At 39.2% G+C, this 20319-nt stretch overlaps 1 long non-coding RNA gene and 1 other non-coding gene across 2 annotated transcripts in view; both read left to right on the forward strand.

Moving 5' to 3' along the window:
• Positions 1-9064: 9064 nt before the first annotated feature.
• Positions 9065-20319, forward strand: part of LOC126210451 (uncharacterized) — a 36368-nt gene continuing 25113 nt past the window's right edge. The window contains exon 1 of the long non-coding RNA XR_007540677.1: positions 9065-9330. This is a non-coding gene — a long non-coding RNA (uncharacterized LOC126210451). The remainder of the gene's footprint in view (positions 9331-20319) is intronic.
• LOC126210761 (U1 spliceosomal RNA) lies at positions 19952-20114 on the forward strand. The gene has a single exon (XR_007540741.1). It is a non-coding gene; the product is annotated as a U1 spliceosomal RNA (small nuclear RNA).

The raw sequence follows: 20319 nt of genomic DNA on the forward strand, positions 1-20319 counted from the left end.
TGTAATGGTGAATATGCTTTTTGCTGCTATGAGAAATGAGTTTATTTTTCCATGTAGAATAAAGCTACTGTGGTTTATCAAAAAAAGTGACAGGAACACGATACATTTAGAGCTATGTTACATACATGAGTATCCACATGTTAGAACTACTAGTTGAGTGCTCAGTGAAAAATTTATTCAAATTTATGAGAGCATAAGGATGTTTTTTTTTTCATATTTAGTTCTTTCAGAGGGATGTTAATGGCTCTGAACCTGGCGTTATATGTCACCATGGAGCAGTCACCGTTCAGCCTAGTGACCCTGTGGGAAATTCTTACCATGCACATCTAGCCCTATGATGCACTAGTACATATGAGTATTAGCAGGAAAAGAAATGTGACCAGAACACGGAAAGTAATGTTGATTTTTTGGTTCCTTTCTTGGAACAGAACACAATTACATATAAATTAACATGGACATTAACACAGTAAAATTACGTAGCGATAAAAATCGACACAGTGGAAATAATTTGTACAGCACACAGTAGCCTCACCGACCTGAAGATTTCAGCAAATGGCAAGTAACAAATTTTAAATGTCAAAAATTATACACAGCTATTCCATAACTAGCAAATACAAGAAAAGAAAACTTGCAGGCAGGCACATAGTAGACTACAGAAATAAGGTGACACATAGCACACTATCCACTGTAATACAATTGTGACTGAGAATCCTGTGATGCAGAAGTAGCCTATTAGTCTCGTGAAACTGCTGGAGCAGCAAGAAACACATCAGTCTTAAATTGGTCTGTATGAACAAAATTCTAATGCTCTGCCTCTAGCGATCTGCAAGGTATTTGCAGATGCCCGCAAGCATTGTCTGGCCAACGTGTATGACACAGACTCATCATACATGTCCAGGATACTGATACTGCACCTTGGGCCAAGTCTGATCTTCAAGTTGACACAGCACAAAAGACACTCACTATAAAAAGTTATCTCACTTAGGTGAGCATGTCAGTCATTCGGTATCAGCGTGGGAAGTGCCGGTGAGGGAGCTCTTTCTGTTGCCTTCTTCTCTCTGGAAAAACCCCGGGGCTGCTGCAATGCAGTGCCTGATGGAGAGAGATTCCACTTCTCCAGTCCACTTTGTTACCAGTCTGCATCGTCTTCTGAAGCAGAAGTGTGGCGAGTGCACATGCACTGTAGCGCCACAACCCCAATAAATATTACTGGTGTTGATATTGGATATTTTCTATTACTTTTAAGTGGCTAAATCCCCCCCCCCCTCCACACTCACACACACCACCCACACACCACAATATGCACATGCACACAGAGAGAATGAGAGAAACAGAGAGTAAGAGTGAGAGAGAGAGAGAGAGAGAGAGAGAGAGAAGAGAGAGAGAGAGAGAGAGAGAGAAACTTAGAAACTATTCATTTTACAAGAATGTGGGGTACTGGTGAGATGGGTATAGTGTGTGTATAGTGCATTATAGTCTCAGAAAATGATTACTACAGGTTTAGCGTCATTTGATCAGTTAAGATAGGCTCCTATTGATCCTCATTGCTGACAGAAGAGGGTGAAATATCTTGACAGAGTATTAATTAGGAAATTGTAGGATACAATGATTTTTTGGACTGGAATGAAATACTTTGATACTTTAATGGAGGCATAATTTGGAGACAGGTATAATGTGTACCACCAACAGTATTTTTTATTTTATTTATTTCATGTTCCGTAGATCTCGTATTGAGAGCACGTCACATGAGATGTGGAACGAGTCAAACATACAAAACAATAAACATACAAAAAGATACAAAACAGTCTTCATTAAATATATAAAAAATGTTCTACATAACTGCATATAGTTAATACAAAGTTTAGAGGAGAAACAGATATTGTACATATAACAGCAGATTTCTTTGAGAGTTAATACAAACTTTCATGTTTTAACTTGGAGAAAAATTGCAAGCACATTTCTTTCTTAACAATCATAAAACTCTTCTAATGTATGAACAGACATATCTAACAAATGTTCCTTTAGTTTTGCTTTAAAAAGAGATTCATTTTCTCTTAAACATTTTATCTGGTCAGGGAGATGGTTAAAAATTTTTGTTCCTGACCATTTGACACCTCTCTGAAAAACTGTCAGGTTCTTAAGTTCACAATGAGGATTTTCTTTCCCTCTTGTATTATATTTGTGATAATTCTTATTTGATGGAAATTGTGCAGGGTTCGTAATTACAAAACACATCAGCAAATATATGTACTGGGATACAGTGGTCATTATTTGCAGCTTTTTGAAAAGGTTACGGCATGATGTCCTAGAGGGTACTCTGCACATAATTCTAATAGCCCTTTACTGGGCCGCAAAAATTTTCTTTGCCACAGCTAAATTTCCCCAGAAGATGATTCCGTAACACATAACGGAGTGAAAATACCCATGGTATGCGGACTTCATAGTGGTTTGGTGAGTGTGGGTGGGAGATAGATTGACAAATCAAGTGCAAATGATATTACTACACTGTGATGATGTATTTACTATGTTGAACATTCATGACAGATTTAAATTTTATGCTATGCTGGGAGTTCTCATTAGAATCTGTATTTTTCAGTAACAGTACTCTTACTGGAGCACAATTCACTGTCTGATCTAAAGCTTCAATAACTACTTACTTCTGTCTGATTTGATATTAAAGAGGTTATACTTCAGACAATTTTCCCCATACAGTTGAATGCATAATTGAAGTGTGTGCAAGTGGCTAAGATGAAATGAGCATTTCCTATGAAAGACAGGGTCCCACTCTGGCACAGGCACAAAGTGCAAATGGCAAAAAAACGCCATAATATAATACCAGTATGGACTCAGAAGAAGCAAACTGACAAGTGTTCTGTATATATATAAATGATCTGACAGATAAAGTGAGCAGTTGTATGCAAATTTTTGCTGGTGGGAAACTGTTGTTGTTGGGGTAGCAGCAGGAGGGTGCAGGATGACTTGGATAGAATTTCTGTTTGGTGTGATGAATGGCAGCTTGCTCTAAATATAGAAAAAATTGAATTAATGAAGATGAGTAAAAATAACACTCTGGTAACATTTGGATATAATGTCAGTGATGTGCTGCTTGACACTGTGAAATTGATTAAATATTTAGGAGTAAAGTTTCAAAGTGAAGGGAAATATAAGAAGCATGTAAATTTGGTTGTAGGGAAGGTGAGTGGTAGACTTCAGTTTATTGGGAGAATTCTAGGAAAGCTTAGACCACACATAAGGGAGACTCCATACTGAGCTCTCATGCAACCCGTTCTTGGGTACTGCTCGAGTGTTGGGGATTCCAATTAGGTTGGTTTAAAGCAGCCATCGAAGCAATACAGAAGTATGCTGCTGGATTTAATCAACACATGAATATTATGGAAATGCTTCATAGGCTCAGATGGATCCTTTGACAGAAGATGATGATTTTTCAAACTGCTATTGATAAAGTTTGGAGAAAAGGTATTTGTGAAGACTGTAAATTGGCACCAACATGCATTTTGCATGTTGTTGTTGTGGTCTTCAGTCCAGAGACTGGTTTGATGCAGCTCTCCACGCTACTCTATCCTGTGCAAGCTTCTTCATCTCCCAATACCTGCTGCAACCTACATCCTTCTGAATCTGTTTAGTGTATTCATCTCTTGGTCTCCCTCTACGATTTTTACCCTCCGTGCTGCCCTCCAATACTAAATTGGTGATCCCTTCATGCCTCAGAACATGTCCTACCAACCGATCCCTTCTTCTAGTCAAGTTGTGCCACAAATTCCTCTTCTCCCCAATTCTATTCAGTACCTCCTCATTAATTACGTTAAGTACTTATTATTGATATTATTTTATTTATTATTAATTCCTATTAGTTCCACAAGTGTGATGCAATTGTTTCTTTATTTTTCTGTTCTGATTGTATATTCTGTGAAACAACAATTGTACTCTTCAGGTTTACTACTTTCAAAGAAATGAAGCGAAAGCATTCAGTGTAAGATAGGAGTGTTTTTGTAGCATTTTGTATATTATTTTGGCTTGTTTCCATTTGTCATTTGTAACCTAGCAATCTGTCTCCAAGGCTCCACAGTTGTAATTGATGTGCACAACTAACTTTGTTATTTTATCATGTCACTGGCTGCATGATGACCATTCACATAAATACCAGAAGCCATTCATTCATTCATTCATTCACTGGTGTTCCCTCTTGGGGCAGCTGTCCAGGCTGCAGGCTAGGAGCCCAGCATCTCAGAAATTTGAAATAACATAGTCTTTATTTTAAATAACCATAAAAATGGACATAATTATTTTGTATGGGCTTATCTGGCTGAATTCTTAAGTCACAAATTAAGTTAACATTCACCTCTCACACTTTGCGCTCACTGACATCAAATTCCCAGTGGTGCTCAGTCATATGCATCACACTGAACATTGGCAAAATCGCTTAGAATAGTTAGAATTTTGAAGTGATTTCATCTTGGCAGAAAGCCGATTTCATCCAAACATCCCTCTAGCTAGATGAGGATTCCTGAGGCTCAAGAAATTCATTTACAGATAACCTGATTCGTTAACAAGGTATTGTGGGAAAACATATGAGGTGCCTTAAGATCTGTAGCCTCATTACGTCTTAGAGTAAATTCAGAGATTTAATAAATAAACTGGGACAAATGTATTTATATAAAAAATACTTTTTTGATTCAAAAAATATACAACTATTAGCTGGAAACAAATCAAATACAGAGGGGTCCAGAAAAATGTAAACACTAATTGACAGTCAGGATTAATGGAACAAAAGCAATACTGTTACAATTCTTGCAATGGGGGGAAGATTATTTTTTGTGTTCAAAGTTACCCCCAGCAGCAGCCAAACAACGTCGATGCTGCTGAATTGTTGACCAAACTATGGCTGTCAGTGTTGCTGGTGTGATAGCCACATATGTTCCCTCAGTAGCTTCACGTAGCTCATTCAGTATAGCTGGCTTCTGTTGATAAACTTCATTTTTCAAGGTTCTCCATAGGTAGAAAGTCAAGAAGTGTATGGTCTGGAGACCTAGGTGGGTACTCAAACAACTCCAAGTAGACAATGACATCTCTGTGCCCGGTAGCGACAAAGAAGAATGAGTCCATCAAACAGCACACTGACTGACCACAACACACATGAACAACCAGTAGAGTAACACATTTGTTCACGTGAGCCCAGTACATGCAGTTGTGGCAGTTTACAGTACTGTTCAGTTTGAATTGTGCCTCATCAGACCAGATAACCATCCCTGCAAATGGTTCATCCTCAAAAAAGTATGCCTTCAAACCACTTGCAGTACACCGTCATTCGATCCGGGTCGTCCTCATTCATAGGGTGCAGCAAGTGTGGAATATGTATTTTACACTTTCCAGCATTCAGAACTGGTTGTACACTTGATCGGCTTACTCCACTTTCTTGTGCACCCTGCTTCGCAGATTTTTGAGGTGACCTAGTAAAATGTTCCAACACAGCTGTGCTGGAAGCTGGAATTGTTGATGTTTTTTTGTTGACCAGACCTTTCCTTATGCACATCCTGAACAGTACTGTTGGCTTCAAATTTGTCCTGAATATGATAAATTATTGTACATGTTTGTGGCTCAGTTCTGTTGTACCTTCGTCCTTTTTTAGCACTTCCAGTACCACTTCAATATGGCCTTCAGTTGCTCAAACAGCACTCTTACTTCATTCATTACTGTATGGTATTGCACTGAGATCTGTTGAGAAAACAATGGACGATGCTACCCTGCAAAATGGCAATGATATATCGTTTTGTTCGAAAGATATTAAACACCAAAGAACGTCTACATTTTACTGTTCCCCTCCGTATTTTGTCAATATCACCATTACAACATTATGACGGATGTACACATCATTGTAGTAGAATACACAGAACTGGTGTGGTGGCTGTATCTGTCATTAAAGGTGACAGCAACACCAAGATAAAGCTTTCCTTCAATAAGATATTTCCTATATTTTCCCATGTAATTTGTTATTATGAAGTGTCATAAAATAAAAGCTACTCATAAAAAGAAAGATTATTCAGTGTCATCAGTTCACTGGTTCTTACTTCAGCTATTGCTCTAAAATGAAACATTATGTTACTTTAATAACATCATGTTTACATGAATAGTACACTGTGGTATTTTGCTAAGCAAATCTTGAGAAGAAGAGAAAGGATTGCCAAATGTGAATAGTGTATAGCTTCTGGTGCTCTAAGGACAGTGATTAGTTTGTAACACATCTAATGAATGGCATCTGGTTGCCTGCATAATCACTAAAGAAGGAGCTGAAATTGTTATCAATGTCATATTTCTTGTATGTATTCCTGCACTACATGCTGATGCCATTAAAATAATATGGAAACATTTTCCATTAAAAATGGATAAGAAACAGTCTTGTCTGCAAAAACATTGATTTCAAGGTATCCAGTTTTGGTTAGTATTTGACTGGCCTCAGACCCTCATAACCTGATGATATGAGGCTCTGAGGGCAGTCAAATACTGACCAAAACCACTTACCATTGGTATAAATGTTTTTGCAGTTGAAACTGTAATCCATTTTCAAAGTACTTTTAGCCAGATCGCTATTCCTCCACGAGAAATGTTCTCAAAAATCATATTTCCCGTTGCTTATTTGCTTCTTATGGGGATGATGGTTTCCTGACACAATTGTGCTAGTAATGGGGGGTTTGATTTGAATCATTTTGTATCAGTTCAAGAACACCTGCAATTATAAGCACTCCAGGGAAAATATTAGGTACTGCAAGGAGATATGATGCTGATACCATGTACCACCACCTCTAGCCCTGGTAATGCAAGAGTACACAAGTTTCTTCAGGTATGCCACATCCAGCTGAAGCCACTAATTGGTGATTAGATCCTACAGAGCTACCAGACTGCTGGAATGTCGATCACTACACTTCACTCGCTGAATTATATAGTCCCAGACACTTTCTTTGAGATTAATATTGGGTAATGTAATGGACCAGTTGAAGTACAGTAGGGAACCAGAAAGTTTAAACAGTAATGTATACTTGCAGCCTAGAGGAAATGCCCCTTGTCATGTTGGAAGAGAGGATTGACCTCAGCATACTCATTGTGAAGACTTAGAAGGAAGGTCTACACTTGTGCACCAATAAAGTTCAAATGAACATCCTGGTTCCTGTTCACGGTCATGACACGAAAACGCTCTCCAAACATCAAATAGTGCCCTGAGGGATGAACTACCCCCATCACCCACTATCGGTTAAAGGGGCCTCATTGCCTCATTTGTGTACTCGACATAGTTCATCTTTTTCAGTGAGGAAAAACAGTCTCTTGACAGACTACACTATGCGCCTCTAATCAGCTACTGCCAAGGTTCTATGTTGTTTGGCCTGTGGAAGGTATGCAGCTGTATGTGCCATTGTGAGCAGTGATGTTTTGCAAGGTACCTGACTGCAAATGTCCATTGCATGCTGCTCTGTTCAGTATTTGCTTGGGAACTTTTTAAGACAGATGTTGCATTCACTGATTGCAGCAGTTCCTTTCAGTTATGACATTTTTATGACCACTTTCTTGACATATGGCTGTGATACACTTTTTTTGTAGCTCCTTCAGACAGTCTCAACTGATATTTTTTGTAACTGGTAACTTCATTTGGAGCGTGGCCATGGGTATGTCCTAACATGATACGACAGTTCTGCCATTGTGGCATGTAATAGGCACCACTACACTGCCATGACTTATGTCAGCAGTAGAGAGTCACATTTTATTTGTTTATTCGAATCCAAGTAACACGAAAATGCAATGTAATAAAAACTACAATCTAATATTGACTATGGACAATTTCACACTTTATGAGTCCTGTGTTGAGTAACCAGAATGGCATGGTTGTTTAGTCACTTCCTTGTTGCCTGGATCAAAACTACTCAGTGTTATAAGCTATGTTACATAGATCTAAGCCATGCCTACCCTTGTCAAGTTCACTTCCTCAACAGAATAAGCTTTTTGGCACAGAGCTAAGACACTAGGCTACACTGGAGGGCTAAAGTTTGATCATTCAGATTTAGATTTTCTATTGTTCCCCTTAATTGATTATTGTAAATCCTGAGATGGCGCCCCTGAAAACTATGTCACCAATTTCCTTCCCCATACTTTCGCAATTAGAACTTCTACTCCATTCCTAATGGCCCTGTCAGTGACAGGATGTTCAACTCTAGTCAGAAAGCTAATTTAGAGCAAAAGGAAAGTGAGACATAATAGCCTGATTGAATCCAAAAGTGAAAAGATTTGTGGAATAGTGTACCAGCAATGAGTGATTGTCATTGGAGAGAGACGCCATACAAATAAGGCCTCACTGCTTCTCATTGTTAGTGTTCGTGAAGGTCAATGTTTTTCAGTGTCAGTATTCAGTCAGTGAGGAGCTATCAAAATGTAGAAGCCACTGCCTGTATGTATTCTCAATTCCAAGGGATGGAATGTAAGTACATGAACTAATTCAAATGGGCTGAATAATTAAGGGGGGATGGCGGGGGAGCTCAATAATAACATCAAAAGAAAATCAGTTCAATTAGTTGTGTAGCAAGGCAGTAAGTGGGGAGAGGAAACAGTATGGTCAAATTAAAAGAAAAAGGATAAAACCGACAAACACATTAACTTACTAATAACATCTTCATCGTAAACATTTCTTAACTGAAGATATAGGGCAAAGATGCAAAAGTAAATTCCGTAAATTATTATTCGAAGAGATGAGAACACCAAAATTGGAGGATTGCCAAGAGATGTAACAGTGCCAGAAAGAAACTATTGCAACGACACTGCTTCATGTACAGCCCTGTAATAATTACGGTACGGTTCTTAGGTAACCAGGAAAACAATAGAAACTACTTCTTTTAAAATGATCCTATGAGACACAAGGGCCTATTCAGTTGAGTTAAATATTTTATTTCGTGATGTTGGCGAAGGGGCATGGATACAAAATCGTACCGTATTCATTGAAAATTTATTCTAGCTGAGAAAACTGACATTTGGTACAGCGTTTGCTATATTTACACATTAAAAATACAGATACAAAGAACTCATTACGCGTTTTATTGATTGCTGTTCGTTCGATATGTGCTCAATGATGTAATGCTCTTCTGCTTTTTTTTTGTCACTATGTTGGACAACCTGACGGACGTCAGAACCTCGAAGAAGATAAAACAACTCTACGTATTGTTGGCTTGGACAACACTGAAGAGTCACAAGGGGTTTGGTGTTGAAGAATTGTTTCCTTGGAGGGAAGTAATTAGCGTGGAGGAACATCCCTAAGAAGTGATCTGTGTGGCTAAGGTACGTTCAAAAAATACTAAGATATATTCTTTTTGTGGGCTTATGGACATATAGTTGTTGTAATCAGTAACACGTTATTTGGATGCATTCGATGCCCTTTAATGTGCACGAAGCGTTTAGGTCCGCTGTAAGTATATATTTTCGAGAGTGTTTATGTAGATATACGTTATGGTACCCTGTAATGAAACGAATGATAAATTTTTGTACGTCGGTACCTATGGGACTATTAGGAGCTGTAGGATAACAAAAAGGACGTTGATTTGATATAAAGTACGAGTTAAACCTTGTGAAAATTTCATGCCAGCTAGTGAAGATTTGATGTTGCAACATGCATGATGCAGCGAGAGTAGCTTCATATCTTGGCGTTACAAAACCATGATTACTGAGTATTAGTGCTGTAACTGCTGAAATCTTAAGCATCCGTACTCGACTTAAAGCATGATTTGTGTTGAAGGAAGGAAGGAAACCTTCATACTGACATCTTCAGTCAATTCTGCAAGATGTTTCAGAAAAATGTCTCGTCTTGAAAGTTTTACAGAAATAACACAGCAGCTCATAAAGCTGTGTGTTGGATTTTCCGCAGTTTTTGTTGTAAGAAGCATTTTGGATCGTTGTTTATATACCTAACAGTGCGCTGTGTAACAAAGATCGTTGTTTATATACATCTAGTTGTACGCTTTGTAACAATACAGTGTGTATAAAAAGTATTGTAGCCGTTATATTTCGAATTTACTTGGGAACCAGTCACTTTACAATAATAAAAGCATATACTGCAGATTATAGATGCTGTTGTACTATTCATGTGAAGCTCGAAGAAAATTATTGAAACGTAACATACAATTCTATCAGTCGTCCATGTTGTATGTTTGTCGTATAACAAGTGCACAGAGACAACCAGGAATAACTACAAACCGAATTAGAAATACCCATGAACGAATCTTTGGTTTTTCCTTTAGTAACAGTATATTATTTTTGTAATAACGGTAAGCAAAAGCAAGACGACACTCGGCCCAGTGGCTGATGGGAATGCCCACTGTCATGCAATTGTTTTAAGAATTAGAATAGGAAAGAACTTTTATAATTGTGATAACTTAATAATTTTTACGATATAAAATCGAAGTGCACGCACTGTAGGTGAACTGTTGAGACACAAAATCGAATAATAACCGAGAGCTATAACTACCGGTGTTTGTTGGAAACGCCAGGAACTACCAAATTAAGAAATACACATTAATTTTATCAAAATTAGCCCATTTAACTGAAAAATGGTTAATTTTCAAGAATGTTTGCCTATCAAAGCTGCAGGTTCCAAACGACAGATATCGAGCATGTGATTATAAATCGATCACACAACTGTTGTGGCGGGATTTATAATAAATTATTTGCGAATTGCTTTGAAAACCTACATAATTTATGTCTTTAGTGAGTTGGAATGTCTGCTTTCTTTGGCTGATTGCCTGACGTGGAAGAATCTAATTGCATGCTTATATACTGCAGAGAATAGTTTGAATTTCTGTCAGAAATATGGACTAATACCGGATGATGAAAAGAGAGATGTGTAGATTGCGATGGGGCGAAATCTTTAATTGGTAAGAAGAGTTGTGATAGTGAAATATCTTTACAAATTCATTGTGATAACTGTGGTAGAAGAACGACTATCAGGAAAATATATGGTTTCACTATTGAAAATAATCTATCCAGACCAGCATCATTATTGTATCTGACTTACCTGCTAATGCCGTGTGCTACCTTTTCGGGTTTTGCAGTGAAGTCTGTTATATAATAGTAACGAACGACAGTATAACGATCGGTGGACCAAATAAAGTTGTTGAAGTGGACGAGTCGCACATAGCAAGAAGGAAAAATCAGGACGACCTTTAAAGAATGAAATCGAACATATTTGGGTATTCGGTGGCATAGAACGGGAGTCCCGGAAGTGCTTTGTGGTCAGAGCGTTCTCCAGAGACAAGGTAACTTTAGTCGTTTGATAAAACACTTTATACTGCTCGGTAGCAAAGCGATTACAGACGGCTTTCAATCCTACAAGACACTAAAAACAGAATGAGTCAACCACGAGTTTGTGAACCGTTGTGTAGAGTTCGTGTCTTCTGATGAACCCAGTGTCCTCACGAAGAACATGGAGAGGCTGTGAAAATACGTGAAATTTTCCATTAAAAGGGAAGGGCGTCCAGGAGAAAGAGATCAACTCTACTTGTTTCAGTATCTGTACTTCCATAACTTGTGTCTACCCAGGTTATTGCAAAAATGAAATGCATACGCATCAAATGGACTTTTTTGATGACGAGTGAAGTAAGTCATTTCCTTTGTAACTACAAGTAGTTTAGTCAACGTTCTTTTTATCGTTGCTGTAGTGACCAATGTAAATACCGCTCGTAATTCCCGCCACCACATCGCAGTCAAGTGGTCGATTTAAAATCGCGCCTTTGATATCTATCGTTTCGGGCCCGCGGCTTTGATAGGCTAACATTCTTGGAAACAACCGATAATAGCACGCAATTAAACGAAAGAGTCGAAACTATTACACAAAAAGGGTTTAGTGAAGCGGGGGATGCAACCCGTCGGCTTTGACCAATGACGTCATACACTACTTATAGATAGTAATGTCTTCACTTCGAGCCATAGATAATAAATCAGTTCTTCGTTCCGGATAAGCGCTATCATTGTACATTACAGTACTTGAATGTGATTTTAAAAGAGACCGCTACATATTGCCGAAAATATGGGTCTAGTGTAGCAGGGGATACAACCCGTCGGCTTTGAACAATGACGTCATTCCTTAGTCATAGATAGTAATGTCTTCACTTCGAGGCATAGATAATAAAGCAGTCTGTGTTCTAATAAGCTCTATCATTAAAATAATTGAATGTGAATCTAAAAGCGATCGCTTGATATTAGATACAGATGCTTCAGTAGCTGATAAGTGTTTTTTGACTTTAAAAAAAAATCTCACGAGATAGAATAAACTGATCCTAAGATACAGATGCTTCAGTAGCTGATAAGTGTTTTTTGGCTTTTTTAAAAAAAATCTCACGAGATAGAATAAACTGATCCTACTTTATTAAGCAATCAATAAAAAACTAAACTAAAACATAACAGCAAAAGACAAGTGAAACACAAAGGTTAAATAAACAATCAAAACATATAAAATGAAACAGGTTGCAAATGTTCCTTTGTTTCTCAACATTCTCCTCAGCTCTTTCATCTTTGTAATACATGCTCTCTGGCGACTTGTGACGTCATTGTTCAAAGCCGACGGGTTGTATCCCCTGCTACACTAGACCCGAAAATATTTTTCGTGTGCATTTATTAAATTAATTGGTTGTTTCTAATTCATTCGGTTCTTAATTTCATTCTTAGTGATATTGAGGTAATTTGGACAATTAGTTTCTTATTTTAGAACAATTTTTATTATCTCATTTTCGTTTGTAGGTATGAATTTATCTGTTCCGATCAACCTTGTTGATTTACGAGAGGCTATGGGCGAAAACATGGGGTCTAGTGCAGCAGGGGATTCAACCTGTCGGCTTTGAACAATGACGTCATTCCTTAGTCATAGATCGTAATGTCTTCACTTCGAGGCATAGATAATAAAGCAGTTCTGTGTTCTAATAAGCACTATCATTAAAATAATTGAATGTTAATCTAAAAGCGATCGCTTGATATTCGGTACATCATTAAACGTGTGATTTAATTAACTTAATTGTTTGTTTTTTATTCGGACGGTACTTAATATTTTTCGTAATGATATTGAGATAATGTGGATTATTAATTTTTTATTATAGAACAATTTTTAGTGTATTGAATTTAGATCTCTATCGACCGGCGCCTGTACTAACAGCATAGAGGGGTACTGGTCAGCGGTAAAATCACTCATAGGGAAAGGGAAACGCCAAATTTCAACTCTTCAAAGCCATCTAGATGAGTATTCTTGGAGACAAAGCATTCCGCGGACATATTGCCCGTTTAAATGTTTCATTAAACATGTGGGCAAAATGTACCGTCCCAAAAATCTCAGTTAATTTCAGGAGGGAGGGGGGGGGGGGGAAGGGGGGTTGGTGAATGTCTGTGTGTGTGTGTGTGTGTGTGTGTGTGTGTGTGCGTGTGTGTGTGTGTGTGTATGGGAGAGAGAGAGAGAGAGATTTCGTAATGTGTTTGTTGTGAGTGTGGGTATGTGATTTTCATTACTGTCTGTTTAGGCGAGCTTCCGTTATTCGTCGATATTTCCGTGTGGTAAGTTCTCTTTTCCATTTCCTTATTTATCTATATTTCACTATTTTGCCATACTTCACTTTCTTATTCCACCAATATGTGTATTTCAGTGTTGCGAAGTACGTAACAGAAATTTGGGAGCTGGCGATCTTTTTTCGTTTTCCAGCTCTAGTATCAGCATGACATTTTCGAATGTGTACTTCCGAAACCCCCATCACAACAACATCCTTCACTTCGCCTTTACACTGACGACACAACTATAATTTGTATCCCGTACTTCACTTCGCCTTTACACTGACACTATATATGTCAATTCGCGAGCAAGATAGAAATGTTGCGTATAGCTATAAAGCTCAAGTAACGAATGGGATACTATTAGCGTCCAAGGCACAGTAGCTGATAAGTGTTTTGTGGCTTTTTTTAAAAAAAAAAGATAGAATAAACTGATCCTACTTTATTAAGCAATCAATAAAAAAAACGAAACTGAAACATAACAGCAAAAGCGAAAATGGTAAACTGCAAATAGAATAGATTAGCCATGCATAACACCCACCCACCTCCCCAGGAGTCGGAACTCCCTCACCCATTAGAATATACACATGCTTCAGTAGCTGATAAGTGTTTTTTGGCTTTTTTTAAAAAAAAATCTCACTAGATAGAATAAACTGATCCTAAGATACAGATGCTTCAGTAGCTGATAAGTGTTTTTTGGCTTTTTTTAAAAAAAAATCTCAGGAGATAGAATAAACTGATCCTACTTTATTAAGCAATCAATAAAAAAACTAAACTAAAACATAACAGCTTTTGGTTTTTTGCATAACAGATTTTGCTTTTTTTGAAAAAGCCAAAAAAAACTTATCAGCTACTGAAGGGAGCTACAACACTAAGAAGAATCGCTTCTCGACTTTTGACAAGATATTACTTAATAAAGTAGGATCAGTTTATTCTATCTCGTGAGATTTTTTTTAAAAGCCAAAAAACACTTATCAGCTACTGAAGGGAGCTACAACACTAAGAAGAATCGCTTCTCGGCTTTTGACAAGATCAATGTTTATCTCTCTCGCATTCCTTTGTTTCTCAACATTCTCCTCAGCTGTTTCATCTTTGTAATACATGGTCTCTGGCGACTTGTGACGTCATTGTTAAAAGCCGACGAGTTGTATCCCCTGCTGCACTAGACCCAAAACATGTTGGCCACGATTTGTTTTTTGCAGATGTGTGGCCTCATTGCTGAGTACGTTCGACGTTGTGAGTGCGGCGAACATATGCGCCCCACAAGTATATCTCGTAGCCGTACTCACGACTTATTTGTATGGCGCCGCAGCAGAGATAGGTTGTGGCGATCCAGTAGAAGAGGAACATGTTTCGAAAAATCTAAGCTCGCCTTGAGAGACATTATGAAAATCACTTACTGTTGGTGTTCGAGATATCCTGTGTGGCTGTGTGTGCATGAATGTCGTGTGAGTAAGCGTACAGTTGTGGATTGGTATTCTTTTTGTAGGGAAGTGTGTTTGGACATGAAATATAGGGGGCCGGGTGTTGTGGTCGAAATTGACGAATCACATTTTGGCAAAAGGAAGAACAACAGGGGGAACCTACGGTGGGATTATGGGTTTGGGGGGCTGTATTTTCAGGTCAGGAGTGTGACGATGTAGTGTTCAACGTAATACCCAATCGAAGGAAGGAAGTTTTGGTCAGTTTCATTGAAGATGACGTTGCAGAGGGTTCCATTGTAATTTCAGACGGGTTTTCTTCATATAGGGATTTAGGGGAAAGGGGTTATCAGCATCTCGTAGTAAATCACAATATTGAGTTCAGATCATACCCACAGGGGCTTGCACAAATAGCATAGAGGGTTACTGGTCAGCTGTGAAATCTCTTGTAGGGAAAGGGAAACACCAGATTTCCACACTTCAAAGTCACCTAGACGAATATTCAAGGAGACATAGCATTCCCCAAACATATTGCCCGTTTAAATGCTTTATTAAACATGTTGGGCAAATATACCGTCCGAAATATGTTAGCTAATTTCACATTAGGATTGGTTTGTGTGTGTGTGTGTGTGTGTGTGAGAGAGAGAGAGTTTTCGTAATGTTGTGTATGTGGGTATGTGATTTTTGTTGATGTCTTTCTAGGCGAGCTTCGGTTCTTTTAGGAAGTTCCCGTCTGGTAAGTTCACTTTTCCATTTTCTTCTTTTGCTGCAATTGACTATTTTGACGTATTTCATTGTTGTATTACACCAATACGTATGTTTTCGTGTAGTCCAGTACGTAATAGAAGTTTCGCAGCTGTCGTTCTACTTTCGTTTCCCAGCAATAGTATCATTTGTCGTCTTATTGCCTCCGCGTAGTTCAACTGAGGTACAGGTTGCAAATGTAACGTAAATCCATTTCCACGTTTTCGTTAGCGGTGTACATATATAGAGGTCAACGGAATTATGGGACACAAGTATCATGTACGTAGCTCGTTCTGCCCTCGGTAGTACTAATATCTACGTAAGAACAGACTGTTAGTGATAGCGGAGGCGAAATAAACAACTCATGTAAAATATGTATCCCGTGCTTCATTTAGGGTTTAGTGAAGCAGGGGATACATGGTTCAGCAGAACAACAGGACACTACTTCTAGTGGAAACTTGTATGCCGAACTTGTATGCCGTACTGCACTTACGCAATACAGTTCGGATGAGGTTCGAGATACAGCTCATATACATGTGACGTGATGTATTCTATGCTACCAATATTTTCCATCCATTTTTTCCCTTTCATTTTCCAGTTAAATAATACGATACAAACACGCGATATCCTTAACGTGAAAATACTACTGGCCTTTGTATATGTCAACTGTATTTTTCGTCTCTCGTATTCCTTTGTTTCTGAACAGTCTGGTCAGCTCTTTCATCTGTGCAATAAATGCTCTCTAGCCAATTCTGACATCATTGGTCAAAGCCGACGGGTTGTGCCCCTTGTTTCACTAGACTGCACAAAAACGTAAACTAAAAGTACTCTTATAGGCTTAGCTACTTTCCCAAAGTCTGAAACTGTTGATAAAATGAAATATTTGCTTGAGAATAACCTTAGTTCAAATTATACCCAGAAACAGCGAAATATTTCTAATAAATATTCCCTCGAAAATCGTGTCATATTTGGAACTAAGTCAAACAAGCATCACAACGAACAAAATGATAACGTTAAATCGTTAGTATGCTGTCAGCCAGTGACAACACTCGTACGTAAATAATATCAGCTGCAGTTTTCCACTAACAACTCTTAATTTAACCACATAGTCCAAACTTTCATCAAAATAGTAAATACAAGTAGGATATTGCGAAGAGCATCATATATCGCGACATAGATACATATCAACCAGACACCGTAAATTCACGTTGGTATTCAATTCCTTCGGCATCTCAACAAAATTTCCACGTTACACTTAACACCTGTCTTGTTGAATATAACAGGAAATGCCGCCTGGCTCACACGGATAATCGGCCTTAGCAGAACATGTTTACCAGGAAGGTAATCACAAAATAAAATTCAGCGAAGAACGTCGTATCTAAAACCTCTCATTATTAAGTGCGAATGTATAGAGAGGCCATCGACGTTGATAAACACAGTAACAATGTTAACTGAATAGGCGAGGGTATTAAACTGGGTAAAATTAGGATATCAGCGTTGCACCGGAAGCGTGACGTCGATTACTTCCAGTCGAGAATGTTGCTATTAGCAACTTTCAGTCGAGAATGTTGGTATTAGTAAAGACAATCTCATAGCCGACGCCATGTGATGGACAGTGTCGCCCTCTGCACTGCCTATATGATCAGCCCTTCGCGGCTTCGCCTCGGAGGATGTTTCCGGCAGTCGGAGACGAAACGTCAGGGGAGAGTTCCATACATCGACCACGGCCTATATCAGGCCGGATGTTTTAATTGACAACTAATTCATTTGTTTGCATTTATTCCTGCAAAGCTCCTCCTCATATGTTAGACGGTATAAATAGGAGGCTGCAGTCACAGCTCAGCAGTGCGTCCAATGCGCCTGAAACCGATTATACGTTGTGGGTTTTTAACGATATCGGACGTTCGAGAAACATTTCTACAGCTGATACGTCGGGGTAGCCTTAAGCAACACTCGGAGATAATGTTTGCTTTTGTGATTTTTGAGCCGGCCGTTGTGGCAGAGCGGTTCTAGGCGCTACAGTCTGGAACCGCGCGACCGCTACGACCGCAGGTTCGAATCCTGCCTCGGGCATAGATGTGTGTGATGTTCTTAGGTTAGTTAGGTTTAAGTAGTTCTAAGTTATAGGGGACTGATGACCTCAGAAGTTAAGCCCCAAAGTGCTCAGAGCCATTTGAACCATTTGTGATTTTTGAATAACATAACTATTGGTGAAATCCTGTGGTTACCAAAGGAACATCGCCGACCCTTTCGTTAAACACTATTATATATTCCGGCAAACCGCATCTATTGAAAGGCATGACGTTAGAAAAACTGCGCTCGCAGCTGGTAAAATTGTTGTTTGTTAAAATAAAATTATTAAAATTCTGTACTATTCTCGCTTGTAGAGGTAGTGACCCAGCTCTCCTGATCGTAAATATATGACGTGACACAGTCCATATGGATAGCTCCCGTTCCGCCAGCCAGCCAGTTTCCCTTTGTCGTTCGTGCTAGCCGCTTTTGCCTTGCCCTTCACTGATCTCATAGTGGTGAGATACTGCCACCTGATTCTTTCCACATTGTAATTTGCGTGTGCCGTGACTAATTATGTTAGAAGTGACAATTCTTTATCACCAATCCGGCCTCTTTAAAAAAAATCGTCCGCTCATCATAAAGTATTTTCTTTTTAGATGCGTGCAAATTTTAAAGAATGGGTCACTTCTTTACCATTCGCTCGCTATAATATTAATGATATTTTCTGAATAGTAATTTTTGACTACGAGCGATGGGTATGCCTATGATCTTTTAACATTGATAGTACATTTTAGACATCCCTTTACTAATTTCCCAGCTCGTGGTCTAGAGGCTAGCGTTGCTGTCTCTGGATAATGGGGTCCCAGGCTCGATTCCCGGCCGGGTTGGAGATCTCTGCCCGGGGACTGGGTGTTCGTGTTGCCATCACCATTCCATCATCATCATCATTCACGGCAATGGCTAGACTGGACCGAGTAAAAAATTGGACGTAAAAATTGATACTTTGTACGGGCGCTGATGACCGCGCACTTGAGCGCCCGCGACCGCTACGGTCGCAGGTTCGAATCCTGCCTCGGGCATTGCTGTGTGTGATGTCCTTAGGTTAGTTAGGTTTAAGTAGTTCTAAGTTCTAGGGGACTCATGACCTCAGATGTTAAGTCCCATAGTGCTCAGAGCCATTTCAACCATTTTTTGAACTTGGAGCGCCCCACAACCCAAACATCATCCTTTACTAATTTTAATATCCGCAAAAAGTGGTGACACTGTTCATCGCTTTTTACTACGTAGGTCACTTCCTCATGCAGCTTAAAGCCGCGAAAGCGGTCGTATTTTAATAAACAATTTTCACCAGCTGTGAGCGGAGTTCATCCTAACATCATGCCTTACCTATGTTCAGCATATCTCTGTGACCTGTTGACGTAGTACGCTGTAAAAGTCTGTACCAGACGTACGTAAGTGTTTCATGATTTGTATTCTACATTGGCTTAACTCAGAAGTTCTTCGTGACGGTCTGGCATACATACAGTTGGCCGAATGTAACTTAGTAATGTTAAATGTTATTCAGACTAATTCTGCGTGCATTTTATACCAACAGCATGTGCTGTAACTTAGTAATGTTAAATGTTATTCAGACTAATTTTGCGTGCAACCAACAGCATGTGCTTTTTCTCGTACAGTAATAACAGCAAAGTGTGCGGTATTTGCTACAGTACAACGTGAGACAGATACGATTCTTCCATTACAAATCTCTCATAAATTAGGTACGATGCTTCCATTACGAACCGCTCAGAAATTTTCGTACCAGCTGAACAGTATACATACAACAGCATAGAGCTAACGCGCGCACGCGCGAGAGAGAGAGATAGAGAGCACCAAGTGTTTAATGCGGAGGAGGGGGTTGGGGGACAAGCGCATGCGCAGTATCTGCGATGTGGGTGACATCTACCGTCGCCACACAGAGTTCGTTGGTCCAATTCGACTGTACGTGGCACGACCAAGATCACTGTTTTTGTCAAATGGAGCCACCTGTCTTTTCGGAACACGATAGAGTGGTATCTTAGTACGACCAATACAGTTCTCTCTCGTTTCGGGAAGTGTGTGTGTGGCGGGATAGATCACATGTAATGTGAACATCGATATGCGCTCGATTCGTGTGACGTTCACTGTATGAGATAAAGTATCGGAGTTTTGAAGGTGAAGGCATACTTACCTGGCACAGGGGATACCGTGATCATGAAGGCGGTTCCTCCAGGACGAGGCTCTTCCATTGCACTTCGGTTGGGCTGACCCCTGCGATTACCCCTAATGTGGGTAACTCGGGTGCATAATTTTTGGTAGTCGGGACTGCGTTCGCGCAGACCCGGTCGCAATTTAAATGAAACACATTTGTCGATAATTTTACAATCTCAACATTGTGTATTAAAATGTTTGTTAAGAATTTTCAACACTGCTGTTTTGTAGTAATCAATTCCTCAAAGTTGTTGCTGCCACGTGCACTGTCGCTTTGTCTTTAGGATGTTGGTGTGCTACAGAATCCTTTACTCCAGCATTTGTTGTGCACAGAAATTTC

The sequence above is a fragment of the Schistocerca nitens genome, chromosome 10, assembly GCF_023898315.1.
Source record: "Schistocerca nitens isolate TAMUIC-IGC-003100 chromosome 10, iqSchNite1.1, whole genome shotgun sequence".
Lineage (NCBI taxonomy): Eukaryota > Metazoa > Arthropoda > Insecta > Orthoptera > Acrididae > Schistocerca > Schistocerca nitens.